Raw genomic sequence first — 15,991 nt, 5'->3', positions numbered from 1 at the left:
GTCTTGGGAGGTGACAGCAACTCAGAGATGAGGGGAATAATTATTACTAACTTCACAGAGAAAGTTGAAGACACCACAAAAAACAACCACAACTGGGCTAGAAAACAAGATTAATTAATATTGTGTGTGTCTCTCTCTCTCTCTCTCTCTCTCTCTCTCTCTCTCTCTCTCTCTCTCTCCTCTCTCTCTCTCTCTCTCTCTCTCTCTCTCTCTCTCTCTCTCTCTCCACATATATATATATACAGTTGAAGCCGGAAGTTTACATACACCTTAGCCAAATACAATTCAATTCAGTTTTTCACAATTCTTGACATTTAATCCTAGTAAAAATTCCCTGTTTTAGGTCAGTTAGGATCACCACTTTATTTTAAGAATGTGAATTGTCAGAAAAATAGTAGAGAGAATTATTTATTTCAGCTTTTATTTCTTTCATCACATTCCTAGTGGGTCAGAAGTTTACATGCACTCAAAAAGTATTTGGTAGCATTGCCTTTAAATTGTTTAACTTGGATCAAACGTTTCGGGTAGCCTTCCACAAGCTTCCCACAATAAGTTGGGTGAATTTTGGCCCATTCCTCCTGACAGAGCTGGTGTAACTGAGTCAGGTTTGTAGGCCTCCTTGCTCGCACACGCTTTTTCAGTTCTGCCCACAAATGTTCTATAGGATTGAGGTCAGGGCTTTGTGATGGCCACTCCAATACCTAGACTTTGTTGTCCTTAAGCCATTTTGCCACAACTTTGGAAGTATGCTTGGGGTCATTGTCCATTTGGAAGACCCATTTGTGACCAAGCTTTAACTTCCTGACTGATGTCTTGGGATGTTGCTTCAATATATCCACATAATTTTCCTTCCTCATGATGCCATCTATTTTGTGAAGTGCACCAGTACCTCCTGCAGCAAAGCACCCCACAGCATGATGCTGCCACCCCCGTGCTTCACGGTTGGGATGGTGTTCTTCGACTTGCAAGCGACCCCCTTTTTCCTCCAAACATAACAATGGTCATTATGGCCAAACAGTTCTATTTTTGTTTCATCAGACCAGAGGACATTTCTCCAAAAAGTACGATCTTTGTCCCCATGTGCAGTGGCAAACCGTAGTCTGGCTTTTTTATGGTGGTTTTGGAGCAGTTGCTTCTTCCTTGCTGAGCGGCCTTTTAGGTTATGTTGATATAGGACTCGTTTTACTGTGGATATAGATACTTTTGTACCTGTTTCCTCCAGCATCTTCACAAGGTCCTTTGCTGTTGTTCTGGGATTGATTTGCACTTTTTGCATCAAAGTACGTTCATCTCTAGGAGACAGAACGCGTCTCCTTCCTGAGCGGTATGACGGCTGTGTGGTCCCATGGTGTTTATACTTGCGTACTATTGTTTGTACAGATGAAAGTGGTACCTTCAGGCGTTTGGAAATTGCTCCCAAGGATGAACCTTTTTGAGGTCTTGGCTGATTTCTTTGATTTTCCTATGATGTCAAGCAACGAGGCACTGAGTTTGAAGGTAGGCCTTGAAATACATCCACAGGTACACCTCCAATTGACTCAAATTATGTCAATTCGCCTATCAGAATCTTCTAAAGCCATGACATCAATTTCTGGAATTTTCCAAGCTGTTTAAAGGCACAGTCAACTTAGTGTATGTAAACTTCTGACCCCACTGGAATTGTGATACAGTGAATTAGAAGTGAAATAATCTGTCTGTAAACAATTGTTGGGAAAATTACTTGTGTCATGCATAAAGTAGATGTCCTAACCGACTTGCCAAAACTATAGTTTGTTAACAAGAAATTTGTGGAGTGGTTGAAAAACAAGTTTTAATGACTCCAACCTAAGTGTATGTAAACTTCCTCTCTATATATATTTTACTTTGTGTGTGGTTTGTGGTGTGTTCACTTATGACATTAGATCAGTGTTGGCTGCTAACTTGACCCTTATCTTAAATAGTTCACTTCATAGCATTTTTGTATGTTTTCTACAGTTATGTCCTTGAAAATGTTTCAATTTACCAATTCGCCCACTTGGAGGCCGCTTGGGAACATTTGGACAAATTCGAAAGGGACACCTGGGTAACTTCATACTAAATGTTATGTAAGCTTCCTCATTCTTGAAGGTATCAGTCTGAAACTTTGCGCAAACACTGTTGCCCTGTTGTAGACAACATCTACATTACCTCCAGCTTCCTATCTGAATGTATGGCTTTTCTTTGTTTTATCTTTTACCAGATCTATTGTGTTATGTTCTCCTACATTAATTTCACATTTCCACAAACTTCAAAGTGTTTCCTTTCAAATGGTAACAAGAATATGCATGTCCTTGCTTCAGGTCCTGAGCTACAGGCAGTTAGATTTGGGGATGTCATTTTAGGCAGAAATGGAAAAAGAATGGTTGGATCCTTACGAGGTGAAGACAATTGAGTGTGTTGTTGGTGCCATGCTCTCGTCCCCTGATCTCTGCTAACATTCTTTACGATTCTTCACAGATAAATAATAGATCCCAGATTGACGAGCAAGCACCATACAAGCATTTCTGGTCAGGAGGCACTTGAGGCAACTACTCTAAGAGAGACTGTCTACTGCTTCCTTTTGCTGCTTTGAGCAATTGTCCTTTGAGTTCCTCCTTGATACTGTAGCCAACATGAAGACCTCCTCCTCCTGCCCCTTAGACGTGGTCCCTACTAGACTACTAAGAGGTTATCCCTACTGTTGGCCCTGCCCCTTAGACGTGGTCCCTACTAGACTACTAAGAGGTTATCCCTACTGTTGGCCCTGCCCCTTAGACGTGGTCCCTACTAGACTACTAAGAGGTTATCCCTACTGTTGGCCCTGCCCCTTAGACGTGGTCCCTACTAGACTACTAAGAGGTTATACCTACTGTTGGCCCCCTTAGACGTGGTCCCTACTAGACTACTAAGAGGTTATCCCTACTGTTGGCCCTGCCCCCTTAGACGTGGTCCCTACTAGACTACTAAGAGGTTATACCTACTGTTGGCCCGCCCCTTAGACGTGGTCCCTACTAGACTACTAAGAGGTTATCCCTACTGTTGGCCCTGCCCCTTAGACGTGGTCCCTACTAGACTACTAAGAGGTTATACCTACTGTTGGCCCTGCCCCTTAGACGTGGTCCCTACTAGACTACTAAGAGGTTATCCTACTGTTGGCCCTGCCCCTTAGACGTGGTCCCTACTAGACTACTAAGAGGTTATCCCTACTGTTGGCCCTGCCCCTTAGACGTGGTCCCTACTAGACTACTAAGAGGTTATACCTACTGTTGGCCCTGCCCCTTAGACGTGGTCCCTACTAGACCACTAAGAGGTTATCCCTACTGTTGGCCCTGCCCCTTAGACGTGGTCCCTACTAGACTACTAAGAGGTTATCCCTACTGTTGGCCCTGCCCCTTAGACGTGGTCCCTACTAGACTACTAAGAGGTTATACCTACTGTTGGCCCCGCCCCTTAGACGTGGTCCCTACTAGACTACTAAGAGGTTATCCCTACTGTTGGCCCTGCCCCTTAGACGTGGTCCCTACTAGACTACTAAGAGGTTATCCCTACTGTTGGCCCTGCCCCTTAGACGTGGTCCCTACTAGACTACTAAGAGGTTATCCCTACTGTTGGCCCTGCCCCTAGACTTGGTCCCTACTAGACTACTAAGAGGTTATCCCTACTGTTGGCCCTGCCCCCTAGACGTGGTCCCTACTAGACTACTAAGAGGTTATACCTACTGTTGGCCCTGCCCCTTAGACGTGGTCCCTACTAGACTACTAAGAGAAGTTATACCTACTGTTGGCCCTGCCCCCTTAGACGTGGTCCCTACTAGACTACTAAGAGGTTATCCCTACTGTTGGCCCTGCCCCTTAGACGTGGTCCCTACTAGACTACTAAGAGGTTATCCCCTACTGTTGGCCCTGCCCCTTAGACGTGGTCCCTACTAGACTACTAAGAGGTTATCCCTACTGTTGGCCCTGCCCCTTAGACGTGGTCCTACTAGACTACTAAGAGGTTATCCCTACTGTTGGCCCTGCCCCTTAGACGTGGTCCCTACTAGACTACTAAGAGGTTATACCTACTGTTGGCCCTGCCCCTTAGACGTGGTCCCTACTAGACTACTAAGAGGTTATACCTACTGTTGGCCCCCCCCTTAGACGTGGTCCCTACTAGACTACTAAGAGGTTATCCCTACTGTTGGCCCTGCCCCTTAGACGTGGTCCCTACTAGACTACTAAGAGGTTATCCCTACTGTTGGCCCTGCCCCTTAGACGTGGTCCCTACTAGACTACTAAGAGGTTATACCTACTGTTTGCCCCTTAGACGTGGTCCCTACCAGACTACCAAGAGGTTATCCCTACTGTTGGCCCTGCCTCTTAGGACGTGGTCCCTACTAGACTACTAAGAGGTTATCCCTACTGTTGGCCCTGCCTCTTAGACGTGGTCCCTACTAGACTACTAAGAGGTTATACCTACCGTTGGCCCTGCCCCTTAGGACGTGGTCCCTACTAGACTACTAAGAGGTTATACCACTGTTGGCCCCGCCCTTAGACGTGGTCCCTACTAGACCACTACGAGGTTATACCTACTGCTGGCCCTGCCTCTTAGGACGTGGTCCCTACTAGACTACTAAGAGGTTATCCCTACTGTTGGCTCCTGTCCCCTTAGACGTGGTCCCTACCAGACTACTAAGAGGTTCCCTACTGTTGGCCTGCCCCAGTGACGTGGTCCCTACTAGACTACTAACAGGTTATACCTACTGCTGGCCCTGCCCCTCTTAGACGTGGTCCCTTACTAGACTACCAAGAGGTTATCCCTACTGTTGGCCCTGCTCCCTTAGACGTGTCCCTACTAGGACTACTAAGAGGTTATCCCTACTGTGGCCCCTGCCTCTTAGGACGCGATCCCTACTAGACTACTAAGAGGTTATACCTACTGTTGGCCCTGACCCTTAGACGTGGTCCCCACTAGACTACTAAGAGGTTATCCCTACTGCTGGCCCCCTTAGACGTGGGTCCCTACTAGACTACTAAGAGGTTATCATACTGTTGGCCCTGCCCCATAGACGTGGTCCCTACTAGACTACCAAGAGGTTATCCCTACTGTTGGCCCTCCATAGGACGTGGTCCCTACTAGACTACTAAGAGGTTATACCTACTGTTGGCCCTGCCCCCATAGACATGGGTCCCTACTAGACTACTAAGAGGTTATACCTACTGTTGGCCCTGCCCCTTGGACGTGGTCCCTACTAGACTACTAAGAGGTTATACCTACTGTTGGCCCCTTAGAGCAGGGTCCCTACTAGACTACTAAGAGGTTATCCCTACTGTTGGCCCTCCTCTAGACGGTCCCTACTAGACTACTAAGAGGTTAATCCCTACTGTTGGCCCTGCCTCTCAGGGACGTGGTCCCTACTAGACTACTAAGAGGTTATACCTACTGTTGGCCCTGCCCCTTAGACGTGGTCCCTACTAGACTACTAAGAGGCTATACCTACTGCTGGCCCTGCCCCTTAGACGTGGTCCCTACTAGACTACTAAGAGGTTGTCCCTACTGTGGCCCTGCCTTAGACGTGGTCCCTACTAGACCACTAAGAGGTTATCCCTACTGTTGGCCCTGCCCCTCAGACGTGGGTCCCGACTAGACTACTAAGAGGTTATACCTACTGTGGCCCTCCCCTTAGACTGGTCCCCACAGACTCACTAAGAGGTATAATCCCTACTTCGTTGGCCCTGACCCAGACGTGGTCCCTACTAGACTACTAAGAGGTTATACACTGTTGGCCCTGCCTCTTAGACGTGGTCCCTACTAGACTACTAAGAGGTTATCTCTACTGTTGGCCCTGCCTCTTAGGACGTGGTCCCTACTAGGACTACTAAAGAGGTTATACCTACTGTTGGCCCCGCCCCTTAGACGCGGTCCCTACCAGACTACTAAGAGGTTATACTACCGCTGGCCTCCGCCTTCAGACGTGGTCCCTACGAGACTACGAAGACGTTGTCCCTACTGTTGGCCCTGCCCCCTTAGACGTGGGTCCCTACTAGACTACTAAGAGGTTATAATCCTACTGTGCCCCGCCTAGACGGGGTCCCCACTAGACTACTAAGAGGTTATCCCTACTGTGGCTCAGACGCGGTCCCTACTAGACCACAAGAGTTATCCCTACTGTTGCCCCCCCAGACTGGGTCCCTACCAGACTGGCAAGAGGTTGGTCCCTACTGTTGGCCCTGCCTCTTAGACGTGGTCCCTACTAGACTACTAAGAGGCTAACCTACTGGCTGGCCCTGCCCCCTTAGACGTGGTCCCTACTAGACTACTAAGAGGTTATCCTACTGTGCCCTAGAGTCACCTAACTATGACTACTAAGAGGTTATACCTACTGTTGGACCCTGCCCCTTAGACGTGGTCCCTACTTAGACTACTAAGAGGTTATCCCTACTGTTGGCCCTGCCCCTTAGACGTGGTCCCTACTAGACTACGAAGAGGTTATCCCTACTGTTGGCCCCACCTAGAGTGTCCCTACTAGACTACTACAAGAGTAAGTTATCCCTAATGTTGGCCCCTTAGACGTGGGTCCCTACTAGACTACTGTAAGAGGTTATCCCTACTAGTTGGCTCTGCCCCCTTAGACGTGGTCCCTACTAGACCACAAGAGGCTATCCCTACTGCTGGGCCCTGCCCCCTAGACGTGGGTCCCTACTAGACTACTAAGAGGTTATACCTACTGTTGGCCCTGCCCCTTAGACGTGGTCCCTACTAGACTACTAAGAGGTTATACCTGACTGTTGGCCCTGCTTTTAGACGTGGTCCCTACCAGACTACTAAGAGGGTATCCCTACTAAAGCTGGCCCTGCTTCTTAGACGCGGTCCCTACTAGACTACTAAGAGGCTATCTCTACTGTTGGCCCTGCCCCCTAGACGGGTCCCTACAGACTACAAGAGTATACCTGCAGTGGCCCTCCTCTTAGAACGTGGTCCCTACCAGACTACTAAGAGGTTATCTCACTGTTGGCCCCGCCTCATAGACGTGGTCCCTACTAGACTACTAAGAGGTTATACCCACTGTTGGCCCTGCCCCTTAGACGTGGTCCCGACTAGGACTACTAAGAGGTTATCCCTACTGTTGGCCCTGCCTCTTAGAGACGCGTCCCTACTAGACTACTAAGAGGCTATACCTACTGTTGGCCCCGCCCTAGACGTGGTCCCTACTAGACTTCTAAGAGGTTATACTACTATTGGCCCTCCCCCATAGACGTGGTCCCTACTAGACTACTAAGAGGTTATCCCTGTTGGCCCCGCCTTTAGACGCGGTCCCTACTAGACTACTTAATCAATCAATTTTCAATCAATTTTATTTTATATAGCCCTTCTTACATCAGCTAATATCTCGAGTCGCTGCACGGAAACCCAGCCTAAAACCCCAAAACAGCCAGTAATGCAGGTAAAAGCACGGTGGCTAGGAAAACTCCCTAGAAAGTGCGAAAACCTAGGAAGAAACCTAGAGAGGAACCAGGCTATGAGGGGTGGCAGTCCTCTTCTGGTTGTAAGCCGGGTGAAGATTATAACAGAACCATGCCAAGATGCTCAAAATGTTCATGAAGTGACAAGCATGGTCAAATAATAATCAGGAATAACTCTAGCTGGCTTTTCATAGCCGTATCATTAAGAGTTGAAAACAGCAGGTCTGGGACAGGTAGGGGGTTCCATAACCGCAGGCAGAACAGTTGAAACTGGAATAGCAGGCAAGGCCAGGCGGACTGGGGACAGCAAGGAGTCACCACGGCCGGTAGTCCCGACAGCATGGTCCTAGGTCGGGTCTCTCAGTTGGCTTTTCATAGCCGATCTGAAGAGTTGAAAACAGCAGGTCTGGGACAGGTAGGGGTTTCGTAACCGCAGGCAGAACACAGTTGAAACTGGAATAGCAGCAAGGCCAGGCGGACTGGGGACAGCAAAGGTGTCATCATGCCCGGTAGTCCTGACGTATGGTCCTAGGGCTCAGGTTCTCAGAGAGAAAGAGAGAGAAACGAGAGAATTAGAGAGAGCATACTTAAAATTCACACAGGACACTAGATAAGACAGGAGAAGTACTCCAGGTATAACCAACTAACCCCAGCCCCCCGACACATAAACTACTGCAGCATAAATACTGGAGGCTGAGACAGGAGCGGTCCGAGACACTGTGGCCCCATCCGAAGAAACCCGGACAGGGCCAAACAGGAAGGATATAACCCCACCCACTCTGCCAAAGCACAGCCCCGCACTCACTAGAGGGATATCCTCAACCACCAACTTACAATCCTGAGACAAGGCCGAGTATAGCCCACAGAGATCTCCACCACAGCACAAACCAAGGGGGGCGCCAACCCAGACAGGAAGATCACGTCAGTAACTCAACCCACTCAAGTGACGCACCCCTCCCAGGGACGGCATGAAAGAGCACCAGCAAGCCAGTGACTCAGCCCCTGCAACAGGGTTAGAGGCAGAGAACCCCAGTGGAGAGGGGAACCGGCCCGGCAGAGACAGCAAAAAGGGCTGTTCGTTATCCAGAGCCTTTCCGTTCACCTTCACACTCCTGGGCCAGACCACACTCAATCATATGACCTACTGAAGAGATAAGTCTTCCAGTAAAGACTAAAGGTTGAGACCGAGTCTGCTCTCTCACATGGGTAGCGTAGACTGTTCCATAAAAAATGGAGATCTATAGGAGAAAGCCCTGCCTCCCGCTTTTTGCTTAGAAATTCTAGGGACAATTAGAGGCCTGCGTCTTGCTGACCGTAGCGTACGTATTGTTATGTACGGCAGGACCAACTCGAAAGATAGGTAGGAGCAAGCCCATGTAACGCTTTTTATAGGTTAACAGTAAAACCTTGAAATCAGCCCTTGCCTTAACAGGAAGCCAGTGTAGGAAGCTAGCACTGGAGTAATATGATCAAATTTCTTGGTTCTAGTCAGGATTCTAGCAGCCGCGTAATTTAGCACTAACTGGAAGTTTATTTAGTGCTTTATCCGGGTAGCCGGAAAATCAGAGCATTGCAGTAGTCTAACCTAGAAGTAACAAATGCATGGATTAATTTTTTCTGCATCATTTTTGGACAGAAAATTTCTAATTTTTGCAATGTTACGTAGATGGAAAAAAGCTGTCCTTGGAAACAGTCTTGATATGTTCGTCAAAAGAGAGATCAGGTCAAGAGTAACGCCGAGGTCCTTCACAGTTTTATTTGGGAGACGACTTTACAACCATCAAGGTGAATTGTCAGATTTAACAGAAGAATCTCTTTGTTTCTTGGGACCTAGAACAAGCATCTCTGTTTTGTCCGAGTTTAAAAGTGGCAAAACGTTTTCCAAGCCATCCACTTCCTTATGTCTGAAACACAGGCTTCTAGCGAGGGCAATTTTTGGGGCTACTAAGAGGTTATCCCTACTGTTGGCCCTGCCCCTTAGACGTGGTCCCTACTAGACTACTAAGAGGTTATACCTACTGTTGGCCCTGCCCCTTAGACGTGGTCCCTACTAGACTACTAAGAGGTTATCCCTACTGTTGGCCCTGCCCCTTAGACGTGGTCCCTACTAGACTACTAAGAGGTTATCCCTACTGTTGGCCCTGCCCCTTAGACGTGGTCCCTACTAGACTACTAAGAGGTTATCCCTACTGTTGGCCCCGCCCCTTAGACGTGGTCCCTACTAGACTACTAAGAGGTTATCCCTACTGTTGGCCCTGCCCCTTAGACGTGGTCCCTACTAGACTACTAAGAGGTTATACCTACTGTTGGCCCTGCCCCTTAGACGTGGTCCCTACTAGACTACTAAGAGGTTATCCCTACTGTTGGCCCTGCCCCTTAGACGTGGTCCCTACTAGACTACTAAGAGGTTATCCCTACTGTTGGCCCTGCCCCTTAGACTTGGTCCCTACTAGACTACTAAGAGGTTATCCCTACTGTTGGCCCTGCCCCTTAGACGTGGTCCCTACTAGACTACTAAGAGGTTATCCCTACTGTTGGCCCTGCCCCTTAGACGTGGTCCCTACTAGACTACTAAGAGGTTATACCTACTGTTGGCCCTGCCCCTTAGACGTGGTCCCTACTAGACTACTAAGAGGTTATCCCTACTGTTGGCCCTGCCCCTTAGACGTGGTCCCTACTAGACTACTAAGAGGTTATCCCTACTGTTGGCCCTGACGTTCTGTCTATTGTAAATAGCTCCCTGACCACTGGCTCCTTTCCAGCCTACTTTAAAACTGCTCTGGTCCAGCCTCTCCTTAAAAAGCCCAATCTACACCGCTCCTCGCTGAGTAATTATAGACAAATCTCTAAACTGTGTTTTTTATCCAAGATTTTAGAAAAAGTTGTGATCAAGCAATTGGTGTCTTATTTGAGTATGAACAACTTATTCGAAAATGTCCAGTCGGGCTTCGCTCACTTCACAGCACTAAAACTGCTTTATTGAAAGTCAGTAAGGACCTTCTGTTGGCTGCTGATGCCAGTGAACGCTCTATCCTAGTTCTTCTGGATCTCAGTGCAGTGTTTGATACTATTAATCATAACAAACGGCTGGAGAGGTGGGTGGGAATCTCCGGTGTTGCTCTCCGCTGGTTCACTTCATATCTATGTGGCAAACGTTTCTCAGTGAGTGTAGCTTCCCTACACACGTGTCTTGCTGACATCAAATGTTGGATGTCTGACCATTTTCTCCAGCTCATTGATACGAAATCAGAGGTTGTTATATTTGCCCTCCAGCTTGCTAAAACACAGATTGTAGATTACCTTGGTCAGTTGTCCACCAATGTAAAGCCTTCGGCAAGAAACCTTGGTGTCTTCTTTGACCCTGACCTAAACCTTGAGCTGCATGTAAAAAAGGTTGTCCAGTCCTGCGTTTATCATCGAAGAAATATAGATCAAGTCAAGTCTTTTATTTCAGTCACTGATCTGGAGAAAGTTATGCATGCTTTTATTTCCTCATGCCCAGATTACTGTAACAGTTTGTATACAGGTCTGCAGCTCACCTTGTCCAGGCAATGTAACCATATCACACCTGTTTTAGCTTCTCTACACTGGCTACCAGTCACTTTTAGAATAGATATTAAAATAGTATGAATCACGTTAAAGGCTTGGTTTAGCCCCGTCCTATATCGCTGATCTTTTATCTCCCTATGAGCCAGGACGCAGCCAGAGATCCGCTGGCAGGGCACTGTTGACCATTCCAAAGTCTAGGTTGAAAACTAAAGGACACCGGGCATTTGCCAAAGGGCCCTAGACTTTGGAAGGGTCTGCCAGAGGAGGTCAGGCTGCAGATTCAGAGACTCTTTACATCCCTGCTGAAGACAAACTTTTAGAAAGATGCTTTTAATGTCTGATTTTAATGTCTGGTTTGAATGAGCTATCTCTTTCATTCTCCTTCCTTAGGGGTTGACAGCACAGCATAGACATGGTCAGATAACTCCAGCATAGATTGGTCACTTGTTTTCTAATTTGGCACACAGAAACTAGAGGCCATGAGTAACTTGGTCAAAAAGAATGGCACAGATTGGCCTGTAGGTGGCGCTGTTATAAGCAGTCTCACTTAAACCCTCATATCCGTCTCCCCGTTTGACTTAGAGACTTGACGTTGTATGTAGGGGTCTTTCCTCATGCTGAACACATTTGCCTCAAGGACCCAGAAAGTCCGTCAAGACAGAATTTACTCCATCTTGGAAACTTTGAAAAACGTATTCTCATTAACCTCTTCTTTTCATGGACTAAAAGTCAGATTCACTCCAAAATGTGGTCTTTGGATTCATCACAATAACAAAGAGTTTGAGAAAGGAATGTTGATGCCACACTATGCCAGTAGACATATACACAAAAACATATACATAATATAATAATAATTTTATAATATGCTAAAACCATATGACACCATTGGGCTTGGAAGTGATGCAGACAGGTACATTGATGGAAGCTACAATCTATCTGCATTATTAAAGTTGATCTACCCCCTACATTTGTATTATATTTTTTATAACAAAAAGGACACCCGATGTACTGTAGGTGTCACGATCGTCGGGAGAGACCAATGCGCAGCGTTGAAGGTGAACATATTTATATTTATTAAATGATCACACGATCAAAACAACAAACGAAAACGTGACGTCTACGGTTTAAACACAAACGAACACGAACAAGAAACCACAAACACAAAGTGAAAGACAGACAGTTAAATATGGCTCCCAATCAGAGACAACCAGCTGACACTCGTTGCCTCTGATTGGGAGTCACTCAGGCCAACATAGATAGACAACGACTAGAACCTAAACAAAATAAACACCCTGGCTCAACATACGAGAGTCCCCAGAGCCAGGGCGTGACAGCACCCCCCAAAGGCGCGGACTCCGACCGCGCCAACCAACCACAACAGGGGAGGGACCGGGTGGGCACTCCGCCTCGGCGGCGGATCCGGCTCCGGACATGACCCAGGCACGGGTTGTGCTTGACTGACGACGCGTACCCCTGGCTTGGTGCGTGGAGGAGGAACGGGCCTTACCAGGCTGACGACGCACACCGTAGGCTTGGTGCGTGGAGCAGGGACAGGCCGGACTGGGCTGACGAAGCACACCACTGACTTGGTGCGGGGAGCAGGAATGGGCCGAGACCGGGCTGACGACGCGCACCACTGCCTTGGTGCGGGGAGCAGGAATGGGCCGGACCGGGCTGACGGGCGCCTGACTTGGTGCGCGGGGAGCAGGAATGGGCCGGACCGGGCTGACGACGCGCACCACTGACTTGGTGCGGGGAGCAGGAATGGGCCGGACCGGGCTGACGACGCGCACCACTGACTTGGTGCGGGGAGCAGGAATGGGCCGGACCGGGCTGACGACGCGCACCACTGACTTGGTGCGGGGAGCAGGAACGGGCCGCGCCGGGCTGACGAAACGCACCACTGACTTGGTGGGAGTGGCAGGAACAGGCCGGACCGTACTGGGAACACACACCACTGGCCCTACGTGGGGATCAGGAACAGGCCGGACCGGACTGGCAACACACGCCAGTACCTCTGCCGTGCCTCTACAACCTCCTTCCCCCCTGGTGACCAGTGACTCCCGTAACCTGGCGGCCTCCTCTGCCAACCCGCTGGACCGCTCTATCGCGGCCTCCTGCTGCCCCGACGTCGTGAGCCCCCCTAAAATTTTTCTGGGGGTCTCTCCTCCCCGTGGGCCAGGCCTCCATCGTTCTCGCCCCACTCTCGCTCCTCTGTCTCCCAACTCCCGCCATTCAGCTCCTCAATGGGCTTGACCCAGTCGAAGCTCTTCCTCAACTGGTCCCAAGTCCACCCTCTCTGCTCCTCACTAGGCTTGACCCAGTCGAGGTTGCCACGGAGATCTGCTAGCGACAGCTCCTGGACACGCTGCTTGGTCTGGTTTTGGTGGTTTCTTCTGTCACGATCGTCAGGGAGAGACCAATGCGCAGCGTTGAAGGTGAACATATTTATATTTATTAAATGATCACACGATCAAAACAACAAACGAAAACGTGACGTCTACGGTTTAAACACAAACGAACACGAACAAGAAACCACAAACACAAAGTGAAAGACAGACAGTTAAATATGGCTCCCAATCAGAGACAACCAGCTGACACTCGTTGCCTCTGATTGGGAGTCACTCAGGCCAACATAGATAGACAACGACTAGAACCTAAACAAAATAAACACCCTGGCTCAACATACGAGAGTCCCCAGAGCCAGGGCGTGACAGTAGGCCCACGGCACATGACTTGATTTAGTTTGAGAAAAGCTAAGGTATTGGTCAAACAATGATTTATTGACAAATATCAAATCTGATTTTATGTGTCCATTTAAACCACTTCAAATCTACTTCACAGAGACCACAGAGTGACCACAGTGACCACAGAGACCACAAGACAGTAACCACGCACCAACCACAGACCACCGGGTGACCACAGTGACCACAGAGACCACAGCAGACCACAGAGACCACAGAGCCACAGTGACCTGACATCCAATGACGTTCTTAAGATGAACCACGCTGAATGTGGCATTGATATCTTAAACAACAAGGAAACTATTAACAACTAATTCTTTGCATACAGTGGCTTGCTAAAGTATTCATACCCCTTGGCATTTTTGGGGGGTTTGTATCATTTGATTTACACAACATGCCTACCACTTTGAAGATGCAAAATATTTCTATTGTGAAACAAACAAGAAATAAGACAATAAAACAGAAAACTTGAGCGTGCATAACTATTCACCCCCCCCCAAAGTCAATATTTTGTAGAACCACCTTTTGCAGCAATTACAGCTGCAAGTCTCTTGGGGTATGTCTCTATAAGCTTGGCACATCTAGCCACTGGGATTTTTGCCCATTCTTCAAGGCAAAACTGCTCCAGCTCCTTCAAGTTGGATGGGTTACGCTGGTGTACAGCAATCTTTAAGTCATATCACAGATTCTCAATTAGATTGAGGTCTGGGCTTTGACTAGGCCATTCAAGACATTTAAATGTGTCCCCTTAAACCACTCGAGTGTTGCTTAGCAGTATGCTTAGGGTCATTGTCCTGCTGGAAGGTGAACCTCCGTCCCAGTCTCAAATCTCTGGAAGACTGAAACAGGTTCCCCTCAAGAATTTCCCTGTATTTAGCGCCATCCATCATTCCTTCAATTCTGACCAGTTTCCCAGTCCCTGCCGATGGAAAAACATCCCCACTGCATGATGCTGCCACCACCATGCTTCACTGTGGGGATGGTGTTCTCGGGGTGATGAGAGGTGTTGGGTTTGCGCCAGACATAGCGTTTTCCTTGATGGCCAAAAAGCTCAATTTTAGTCTTTGTCCCTGACCTGTATGGAGAGCCCTTAGTCTTCATGGTGCCCCTTGCTTAGTGGTGTTGCAGACTCTGGGGCCTTTCAGAACAGGTGTATACAGTATATACTGAGATCATGTGACAGATCATGTGACACTTAGATTGCACACAGGTGGACTTTATTTAACTAATTATGTGACTTCTGAAGGTAAATGAAGGTAAATGGTTGCACCAGATCTTGGTTGCAAAGGTGGTGAATACATATGCATTTATCACTTTTCCGTTATTTTCTTAAAGAATATTTGGAAAAAAGTTATTTATTTCATTTCACTTCACCAATTTGGACTATTTTGTGTATGTCCATTACATGAAATACAAATAAAAATCCATTTAAATTACAGGTTGTAATGCAACAAAATAGGAAAAACACCAAGGGGGATGAATACTTTTGCAAGGAACTGTATGTAACGCTAATGCTCAGAATCATCTGCAATCTTCTGCTCCTCATGAACCATACGTCAGAATCATTCCAGATGTTGTATTTAGACTCATGACTGCACATAAAGGAAGATAGTTCCTACATGATGGAGTGCTTGGTTTGTTTGTTTCCAACTGTTCTGGTTCTTTCTGTCATCCTGTGAACCCCGTCACATAAAGGAAGATAGTTCTGGTTCTTTCTGTCATCCTGTGAACCCCGTCACATAAAGGAAGATAGTTCTGGTTCTTTCTGTCATCCTGTGAACCCCGTCACATAAAGGAAGATAGTTCTGGTTCTTTCTGTCATCCTGTGAACCCCGTTCATTGCTGCTCTTGGCTATATTTTAATTAAATTATTTTATGACTTGAAACACCTTCTTACATGTATTGAAAAGCGCTTAACAAATAAAGTGTATTATTATTATTATTATTATTATTATTATTATTATTATTATTGTTAAGACACTTTGCTGGTGTTTCCTTTATTTTGGCAGTTACCGGTCTATTTCCACACTCTGAGGTTGGAATAATACTTTGACATTGTGAACATTATGATAATGCCCTTTTCGTGTAAGAGCTGTCTGAAAAGACCGCCTGAAATGTCAGCTTGATTGCCTGGTGACATTACCAATAGTTAATAGACCAATAACGAGAGTTTGCCCTCCTCTCTCCTCTCTGCCAATAACAGTATAGTCTTCAGGTTGCACATCCCTCCGATTAGGCTCCTCCGATTAGGCTCCTCCG

The sequence above is a fragment of the Coregonus clupeaformis genome, chromosome 34 (assembly GCF_020615455.1).
Source record: "Coregonus clupeaformis isolate EN_2021a chromosome 34, ASM2061545v1, whole genome shotgun sequence".
Lineage (NCBI taxonomy): Eukaryota > Metazoa > Chordata > Actinopteri > Salmoniformes > Salmonidae > Coregonus > Coregonus clupeaformis.
The sequence above is the reverse complement of the archived record's forward strand: the minus strand, read 5'-3'. Positions refer to the sequence as shown.